The 10,293-nt window shown below is 46.6% G+C and overlaps 1 protein-coding gene across 1 annotated transcript in view; it reads right to left on the reverse strand.

Moving 5' to 3' along the window:
• Positions 1-948, reverse strand: part of SMG1 (SMG1 phosphatidylinositol 3-kinase-related kinase) — a 149,371-nt gene extending 148,423 nt beyond the window's left edge. Inside the window, exon 1 of the mRNA XM_015558989.1 lies at positions 772-948. The gene's annotated coding sequence lies outside the window, so the exon portion shown is untranslated. The remainder of the gene's footprint in view (positions 1-771) is intronic.
• Between the last annotated feature and the right edge of the window lie 9,345 nt (positions 949-10,293).

Consider the following 10,293-nt stretch of genomic DNA (forward strand, 5'->3'; position numbering starts at 1 on the left):
CTGCCAGAGGGATGTCTGACTGCCAGCTTAGGCCCAATCCCCCAGGGAGCAGGCCTAAGCCATCAGGTGGTCATCCCCCGAGGGGTCCCGGACTGCGAGAGGGCACAGGCTGGGCTGAGAGACCCCCCCGCCCCAGTGCACAAATTTTTGTGCACTAGGCCTCTAGTTCACCCATAAGAAAGAATGAAGTACTAGTTACCCTACAACATAGATGCATCTTGAAAATATCATGCTAAGTGGTAGAAGCCAGACACAAAGAAGTCACAGAATATTTGATTCCATGTACGTGACATGTATGACATGTCCAGAAGAGCCAAATCTATAGAGACACAAAGTAGATTAGTGGTTGCCAGGGACTAGGGGAGGGGGCAGCAGGGAAGGACTACCGATGGGGGTGGTGTTTGTTTGGGTGTCATGAAAACGTTCTGAATTAGACAGTGGTGATGACTATACTAAAAACCAGAGAACTGTACATTTAAACACCGTGAACTTAAGTATGTGAATTACATATCAATTTCTAAAACTACAAAAAGACTCACCTGGCCCTAACCGGTTTGGCTGAGTGGATAGGGCGTCAGCCTGCGGACTCAAGGGTCCCAGGTTCGATTCCGGTCAAGGGCATGTACCTTGGTTGTGGGCACATCCCCAGTAGGGAGTGTGCAGGAGGCAGCTGATCGATGTTTCTCTCTCATCGATGTTTCTAACTCTCTATCCCTCTCCCTTCCTCTCTGTAAAAAATCAATAAAATATATTTAAAAAGAAAAGACTCACCTGGAGATCTTGATAACATGCAGATTCTGAGTCCGTAGGCCTGGAGTGGGAGCCCGAGAATCTGCATTTCTAACCAGCTCCCAGCTCATGCGGACACTGCTGGGCCATACTCAGCGGCAAGTCTAGGCTGCAGCCTGCTCCTGACTGAGCAGGGCAGCTTACACAACACGGCAGCTCTACCCCCTGAGCTCCCGAAAGGGCGGCGGCCCAAGAACAGGACCCTGAAGCCAAGTGCACTTTAGCCCCCTGTCACTGAGTAGAAAACGGTCGCTGTAATGGGGCAGTGTCATGAGGTCAGCGCCTCTGTTATGAAAACAATCTCTGTGGTTTGGCCTGGGTGTTCACCAGCAGCAAGAGACCATTACACAGCAGCCGCCTTGTATCACAGCCTCAGTGCACACATGGAAGGCACAAATAAAATAAATCCAGGGAAAGTTCACAAACGGATGTAACTTGCTGTTTCTCATGGCTGGGCAAAAGGTCAGTATGTTGACGCTTTCCGTAACACGTTTGGCAATAGTTATTAATTCCATGCCAGAAAGCTCAGCTCGTTGCATGTTAAGTCCGTAACCCATGTTGCTGAGGGCTTGTTTTAATTTCTTTCTGGGAGCCTGGAATTGATGTGATATTAGAAAAATAGACACAATGGGAATGATTGAAATTCCAGGTGAAAACCCATTGAAAGAACCACAGACCAAACTCAAGGGTCAACTAAACATTCAAATAAATGTCTTCCTTTTCCAGAAATGATAATGTGTGGGAGAATAAAAAGAGAGCAGGTGAGCCCTGGATGGTGTGTTTCAGTGGTCAGAGCTTTGGCCCGCACACTGAAAGGGTCTTGGGTTTGATTCCTGGTCAAGGGCATGTACCTGGTTGCAGGTTGGATCCCAAACCCTGGTAGGGGCGTGTGTGGGAGGCAACCAATCCATGCGTCTCTTTCCCATCAATGTTTTTTTTTCTGTCTCTCTCCCTCTCCCTTCCTTCCACTTTCTCTAAAACTCAATGGGAAAAATATCCTCAGATGAGAATGAACAACAACAACAAAAGCAGTTTATATTTATTGAGCATCTAATAGGTTCCAGGTACTCTTTCTGTGTTTCTTGTTTATATTTATTAAGAAAGCGGTTGGGTACAAGTAGCAGAATACTTGACTATAGTGGATGTCTTCATCAGCTATTGTTGGGTAATGAACAATGTACTAATCTCAGTAGCATGGATAGCAACTTTTTTTTCTTGCTCATATAACTGTGGATTGACTGTTTTAGGTTGGGCTTAGCACCAGGGCTTGAGTTTGGTTAAGTCCTGCTTCCCACATCTTTTCTGAGACCGGCAGGTTTCTTAAGGCAACGTTCTTCTCATGGAGATGGCAGAGGCACAGAGGGCAAACCCAGTGGCACAGGCATTTATTTTAAGGCTCTGCTTATATTTCATCAGCCCGTATTCCATAGCCAATGCAAGTCACATGACCAAGACCAAAGTCAAGGTCTTTGGGGAAGGAGTAAGAAAATAGTATGGTGGCAGGTGGTTATAACAAAGACCATGAACTTAGTGCCTGAGTGAGAGCAGTTTAGAAAACACTTCCGTAAACAATGCTATGGTAAATATCCTTGGGCACATATATTTATGTACTTATTCGATGGTTTCCTTGGGATGAATTCTTATAATTGCTTGAGCGGTAGCCACATTTCTAAGGTCTTAAATATCATCTGACAAGCTGTGTTGCATAAAGGGTGCCCCAATTCACTTGCCCACATTTTTTAAAAAATATATTTTATTGATTTTTTTTTATTGATTTTTTTTACAGAGAGGAAGGGAGAGGGATAAAGAGTTAGAAACATCGATGAGAGAGAAACATCAATCAGCTGCCTCCTTCACACTCTTTACTGGGGATGTGCCCGCAACCAAGGTACATGCCCTTGACCAAAATCAAACCTGGGACCCTTGAGTCCGCAGGCCAATGCTCTATCCACTGAGCCAAAGTGGTTAGGGCAACTCTCCCGAATTTTGTTGGATTATGAGCCTCATGAAGACAGAGACTTTGTTTTGTTTATTTCTATAGACCCAACATTTATAATAGTACTTAGAAAATAGTAGGTTGTCAATAAAAATATGCTAGGTGGGTTTGCCAAGAACTTTGAAGGGTCTGAGATCTTACTCCACTTGGAGGTTAACAAGCTGAGGCTGACCTAAATGTCTTCTAGGGACCAAGTGGTATCACGGATCACTTTAGCTAAAGTCAGGGACAAGTTTCATACCACCTATTCCAACTGGATGACTGCCATCACAGGGATAACTGCCCACAAGGTGCAAAAAATAAAGTTAGGTACCATTCTGGGACTATCAGGGTAGCCTCATTTTGGAGTCATGATCTCTGTAGTCATCTGCAGGCTACAGGATCTATTTGTGACTTTCTCTTAAACACTTGAAGATCTTTTATGACCACCCCCACAGTATAGGTGCAAGTCATTGTTTTTAGGAGGGAGATAGGCTCATGCCTGGCTTGCACACGGGAAGTATAGTCCCAGGGGTGCACATGATACTCCTGGAAAGGGAGTGTTGCTTACAATTGTCGGGGCCTCCCACGTGGAACATACATCAGCCAGAGGGTATATGGTGATAATATCTCAAACATGTCCTCCTGGCTAGCTGGTCAGCCTAAAGTCTCCGGGACAGTTTGAATAATTGAGAAATTGCTGGAGGGCAGTCAACCCAACCTGTCCTGTTTGTCTATGCCGCCAGCTGGGGCATTTGTCCACCCTACAGAATGATGGAGCAATGCCTATGGGAAGGAAGATGGACAAGAGATTGATGGACAAGGGGTTTTGGTGGAAGATAAAGGAGCTGGGGCCAGCCCCTGCTGTTCTCAACACACTTCTTCCAAAGGCTCAGTAGATAGTGACCAAACCATGATCCAAGTTGTCTAATGGGGGCAGGGGGATAGCAGACCAGGAGACAGACTTAAGGCACTTGAAGCATGTTGGGAACCAGAGCATTTTCTTTGGAAAGGACAGCTCTAGAGGTGGCTCTGAAAGACAGGATTGTTAATGTCCTTTCCTTCTCCATACCTCCTGGAGCCTGGAGTCCAGGGTGCTCCTCCCTAGGTGCCTGGGTTCTTGCTGCCTCCACTGCCACAGTGTGTCCGTTCCAGTAGCTACAACCTCACCTTTTCCATTCAGCCCCCATGCACGCCCTGCCCTCTTGTCTGAAAGGTTGGTGCAAGGACAGGGGCATTGCAATAAAACTTATGGAGAACCACTATGGCCCAGCTTTAGGGGAACTCAGTGAGCAGGGCTCACTATCCTTACAATCTAGGACCATGTTAATCCAACAAGAGAGTTCAGGTGGCTGAAGCAGAATCAAGTTTGAATCTCCTAGGCCCAGGTTTCTACCTAGTGATGGTTAATTATATGTGTCAACCTGACTGGGCCACGAGGCACCCAGATATCTGGTCAAACATTGTTCTGGGTGTGTCTGTGAGTGTGTTTCTGATTGAGATGAACACTTGAATCAGTAGACTGAGTAAAGCAGATTGCCCTCCCGAATGTGGGTCGGACTCAGCCCATTCACTGAAGACAGGGATGGAATAAAAGCCTAAGTAAGGGCCTGGCCAGTGTTGCTCAGTGGTTGAGTGTCAACCCATGAACAAGGAGGTCACTGGTTCGATTCCCTGCCAGGGCACATGCCCAGGTTGTGGGCTCGATCCCCAATGGGGTGTGTAGAAGGCAGCCAATCAATGATTCTCTCTCAATCATTTATGTTTCTATCTCTCTCCCTCTCCCTTCTTCTCTCTAAAATTAAGAAAAAAACACCCCACCATATTTTTAAAAAAGTGTAAGTAAGGAATAATCCTCTCTCTCCACTTGACTGTCCTCAAGTTGGGACACTATCTTCTGCCTCCAAAACTCAGGTGGGGACTGGGACATCCCCGTCAGCTCTCCGGGGTCTCTGGCTTGCCCACTAAAAATCTTGGACTTCTCAGCCCCCTTAATCATACATGAATCATTACTGTTTCCTAATGTTTCTGTTTCTCTGAAGGACCCAGACTAATACATCCCAGGAGGGGACAGCCTGGGTTACTATTAATGCAGAAATGGTCAAGATGGAATCCTGAATTTTCAAAATAAGTCACCTCCACGCCCTTCGTTCTGATCATTACTCAGGAAATGGCAAAGAGGAGATGATCCCTTTCTGGGGACAACTGCGTTCAGTGGCCAGACATCTGACTACGGTGGTTGGACCAGGGGGAGGCTAAAGAGGGAGTCGGAAATCTTTCTGGGTTGGTTTTGGAGAACTCAGTAATACCAGATGCTTATGGATGTTAGGGCGTGTTAAGGGCTGCATCGTGTCTCCTCAAAACTCATATATTGAAGTCCTATCCCCCAGTACCAGTACATAGAGAGAGGGCATTTAAAGAGGGAATTAAGGTAGAATGAGGTCATTCCAGCGGTTCTCAACCTGTGGGTCATGACCCCTTTGGCAGTCGTACAACCCTTTCACAGGGGTCGCCTAAGACCATCCTGCATATCAGATATTTACATTATGATTCATAACAGTAGCAACATTACAGTATGAAGTAGCAACGAAAATAATTTTATGGTTGGGTCACAACATGGGAACTGTATTTAAAGGGCCAGAAGGTTGAGAACCACTGGGTTAGACCCTAATTCAATCTTTATGTGATATATATTCACATAAATATAAACTACTCCTGTGCCTCCAATAGCCACAATTTCCACAGGAGCAGCCACTGTTTGCTTTGTCACCCGAATCCCCTGGAATAAACCAGGGATGAACATCACAGGTAGGGCCCGCCTTGCCCATCTTCAGTGTCACTAACAACTGGGAGGTTGCTCTCCAGTGGGTCCTGCCCCAGGGTCTTCATTGGCTTTTGAACAGCTACTTGAGATTCATGGTCAGGTCACCCAAACCAACAGCCCCAAGTCCCCTAAGAAGCAGCAACCAGGAAGGTAGGAATTCTTGGGGAAATCCCGGGAGCTCCCCGTTTTCTCTCTCATCCTGCAATTAGAAAGGCCCTACTGCTTCTTGGAAACCCCAGTGTAGCATCATATGACCTAGTTGTCAAACTGAGATTAGTTAAAACAGGATTTAAGCCCTAGCCAGTTTGGCTCAGCGGATAGAGCGTTGGCCTGTGGACTCAAGTGTCCAGGGTTTGATTCTGATCAAGGCACATGCCCAGGTTGCAGGCTGGGTCCCCAGTGGGGGATGGGCAGGAGGCAGCCAATCAATGATTCTCTCTCATCATTTGTGTTTCTCTCGCTTTACCTCTCCATTCCTCTCTGAAATAATTAAAAAATATTCTAAAACACGCGCGCGCGCGCACACACACACACACACACCACCACCACCACCACCACCACCAGTATTTAAGGCTTTGAAAATGGTCAGGGAAGATGGATGCATCCAGAAAAAACAGAAGGACTTGGGAGCACCCACCATCTCTGTAGATGCAAGGTATCTCCTGTGAATAAATGAATAAAGACACATGACTTGCTCAAGGTCACACAGCCAGTTAGCCAGGGCTGGAGCACAACCCCAGGACGGCAGCCATGGCTGCTGGAAACTTCTACAGCACAGTGTAATCATCTGGAATTTCTTTCTCCTTTTTTATTTATTTTTATTTTATTTTTTATTTATTGTCTTACGTTTTATATGTCTCCTTTCCCCCCCAATTGATCCTCCCCAGTCATTCCCACCCTGTGCAAGCACCCACAGCCCCAGTGTCTGTGTCCATTGGTTATGCTAATATGCAAGCATATAAGTCCTTTGGTTGCTCTCTATCCCTCCCCCCTCCCCCCCACCATTTGTCTCTGGATCTATTCTTGTTCATCAAATTATGTTGGTCATTATATCCCACATATGAGTGAGATCATGGGATATTTACCTCTCTCCAACTGGCTTATTTCACTTAGCATAATGCTCTCCAGTTCCATCCATGCTGTTGCAAATGGTAAAAGTTCCTTCTTTTTTACAGCAGCACAGTATGGAATTTCCTTCTCCCATGAGCATGTGTCTGCCAGGGCATTGCCCACACTAGAATGCAATGATTTGTGACTTGTCTGTCTTCGCCATATGGCTTTGAGCTCCTGTGACATATTATCTATTTACCTCTGGGTTACTTTCAATCTACTCCCATTAGGATGCAAACTCTATAAAGGCGGGGCCTTTCCTTTTCAGTTGATGTGAAACTCACATAACATGAACGTAGCCATTGTAAAGTGTACATTGTTTCAGTGGCACTAAGTACATTCATAACGCTGTGCAGCCAACAACTCCGCCTAGTTCCAAACATTTCCATCGCCCTAAGGGAAACCAGGACCAATGAAGCAGTCCCTCCCAAACCCCCTTCCCTTCAGCCCTGGCTACCATTGTCTACCTTCTCTGCCTATGCATCTGCCTCTTCTGGGCATTTCATATAAATGAAGTCATACAATATGTAATGGCCTCTTTCACTTAGCATTCTGTTTTTGAGATTTACTCAGGATGTAGTATGTATCAGTATTTTATTCCTTTTTATGGCTGAGTAATATTCCATTGTATGGATAGACCACCCGTTATTTATCTAGTCATTTCTTACGGCACTTGGGTGTTTCTATCTTTTGGTGACTGTGAACAGGGTAGGATTTTTATTTCTATTTTTTTGTCCACTTGTTTTCCCCAGTGCCTAGAACTGAGGAATGAAGGACAGGCCAGGCGTTCCTCATTTCTGGTACAGCACAAGCCCTACCAAAATGCTTGTAGATCTGAGATCAAAAGGTGATCAGAGAGGCAGTAACAGTAGAAGTCACTTCAGGGGAGGAAGGCGGGGAGAGGGGGGCATCGGGAGAAAAGCTTTCTATTTTCTCCCTTTTGAACCTGAAAAAGTGAATCATGATGGGAACAGACAGACATATTTATATTCCCAGTTCTGAGGAAGGAGGTCATCTATCATCAGACAGCAAAGGCAACACGATGCATTAAGATGTTGGGAGAGTCACAGTAAATCAAAAGGAGGCGGAGAAGGCAGAGCCTACCTGTGGGCGAGCTCCAGGGAGCAAGCCACTGCAATCCGATTGCTTCCCCACAGAGGACTTCATCACACTGCCGAAATTACCACGGAGCCTACTGCAGAAAAAAATAGAAAGGGCGAGGGAGTAATTTCTCTTTAATTGTTGATGCAATTTGGAAGAAATTAAATTGCAATTATGTTCGTTTACTTATGAGGAGAAGGAGTGTGAACACCCTGTGGGGACCCCTATCAGCCTTTTGAAAATAAGAAGACTCTTTGTTCGGAATGGTTCCCTGGGGACCGCCCTGGTCCTTAGCGGGTTTGGCTGCTTCGGGGCGCCCTCTCGTGGCCATGAGTGGGAAGGTTTGTCAATTACTTTCCGTTCCCCATCACAGGCAACCACAAATTAATTCAAACCTTTTAAAAATAGTTAATTAATTAATTTTACTTTTAGATCTGTAATACATTTGGAATTTATTCTTTTTTTCTTTTCTTTTTTTAAAAATATATTATTGATTTTTTACAGAGAGGAAGGGAGAGGGATAGTCAGAAACATCGATGAGAGAGAAACATCGAGTAGCTGCCTCCTGCACACCCCCCACTGGGGACTTAAACTGGAAAGTACGTCTCAGCATGTGCCACTCGGGGCTGCAGGAACGGCTATCTAGGTCAACAGACTTTAAAAACTGTAATTATAAAGTTAATTATGATTATAATTTCAAGTAGTTTTGAAGATCATAAAATGAAAAGTTAGGTTCCTGGACCAGCTTTCTCCCATCCCAAATGGGATTGATCAAGTGTGTATTTCAGAAAATTCCAGTTTTCCTATGCATATCCTCCTTTTTCTTCTTCCTCTTTCTCCTCCTCCACCGCCCCCCGTTCCTTTCCCTCCTTTCCCCCCTTCTCAATTACAACAGTGCAGCAGCTATCCTTCTGTCTTTGCTCATATTCCTGGTAGTGGGGCAGGCACATCACTGTGGAAACGATAAAGCTAAGAGGCCACTGCTGACACTGCGAGTGCCTCTCCCCTCCCTCCCTTCTTGTCACAGCAGTCACTGAGAACTTCCTGGTTGTTGGGCCGGGAGCTGAGGATAGGGAGGTCCATGAGCCGTGGCCCCCACCCTAAGGTGCTGTGTATTTGGGCAGATGGACCCTTGAGCAAATCAACACCTGTGGTGTAATGTGCTCTACATACGAGGTGGAATAGAATGTACTGCGTGGACCTGGGCGAATCAGGAAGGCATCTTGGAGGAAGCAACACATTTTAGATGTCCAAAGAACTCTCTGAGATGGGAGGGGTGGCATCCTTTGCACACGCCCTGGTGGAGCCATAATTCAATGTGGCAAGAGTGATGGGAGGAATTAGGCAAGAAAGGGCAGGGCCATATAAACAGGGGCCTTGTCACTCCTTCCAGGGAGTGTGGGTCTCATCTTGTGATCCTCTGGAGACCACCTATTTCAGAATTCCCCAGGGGAGAAGGATGTCTTTATTTGAAAATGGAGAGCCCAGCTGTGGTAGGCAGTTAGACAGACATGAGCAGATCAGGGACGGCGGGCCAGGTGCAGAAGGTCACCAGGTTGGAAGGCCTTGAGTGATGAGCAAAGGACAAATGTAGGGTGTAACCTTGCCTCCAGGGTGATTTTTCCTCCCCTAGCATATTGCTGATCAAATGGTTTGGACTCCCTTGTCTTTCCTCCCTAGAGATAACATCTAGGTCTCAGTTGTATTTCAGCTCCAGGCTCCGAAAAGCAACAAAACCAGCCTGGGCTGACCTCAAGAACAGCTGCTTTGGATAATGACCCCTGCCCTGGCGTGGACCAATCAATCAGTGGAGACCTGGACCCTGATGAATATTCTGAGATCTTCCCCTGTGACCTCCCCTAAAATCTCCATCTTTAAAACGCTTTTTCCAGAGGATCCAGAGTGCTTTCTCCAGGGAGCACACCTGCACCTTTCCCTTCTTCACCCCCGACCCCAACTTCCCAGGCACTTACCTTTACCTTCACTTCCAAGCTTCAAGGGCCCTTCCTTTACCTCTATATCTTGTTTCCTAAGCTCATTTCTTCCAGGAATTACTCTAGCTCTGTGATTTTATAAATAAACTAGAGGCCCAGTGCACAAAAATTTGTGCACTTGGGGGGGGGGGTCCCTCAGCCTGGTCTGTGCCCTCTCGCAGTCTGGGACCCCTTGGGGGATATCCACCCGCTGATTTAGGCTGGCTCCCCAGGAGATCAGGCCTAAGCTGGCAGTCAGACATCCCTCTGGCAGCCCGGGAGCCCTCGGGGGATGTCCGACTAAAGGCTTAGGTCCCCAAGGGATCGGAGACATTAGTGGAATGTTAGTTGGACATTCTTAGTGCTGCCACGGAGGTGGGAGAGGCTCCTGCCACCACCTCTGCGCTGGCCAGCCATGTGCCAGCTTCTGGCTGAGTGGCACTCCCCCTGTGGAAGCACACTGACCACCAGGGGGCAGCTCATGCATTGAGCATCTGCCCCCTGGTGGTCAGTGCACATCA

Source organism: Myotis davidii, unplaced genomic scaffold, assembly GCF_000327345.1.
Source record: "Myotis davidii unplaced genomic scaffold, ASM32734v1 scaffold554, whole genome shotgun sequence".
Taxonomy (NCBI): domain Eukaryota; kingdom Metazoa; phylum Chordata; class Mammalia; order Chiroptera; family Vespertilionidae; genus Myotis; species Myotis davidii.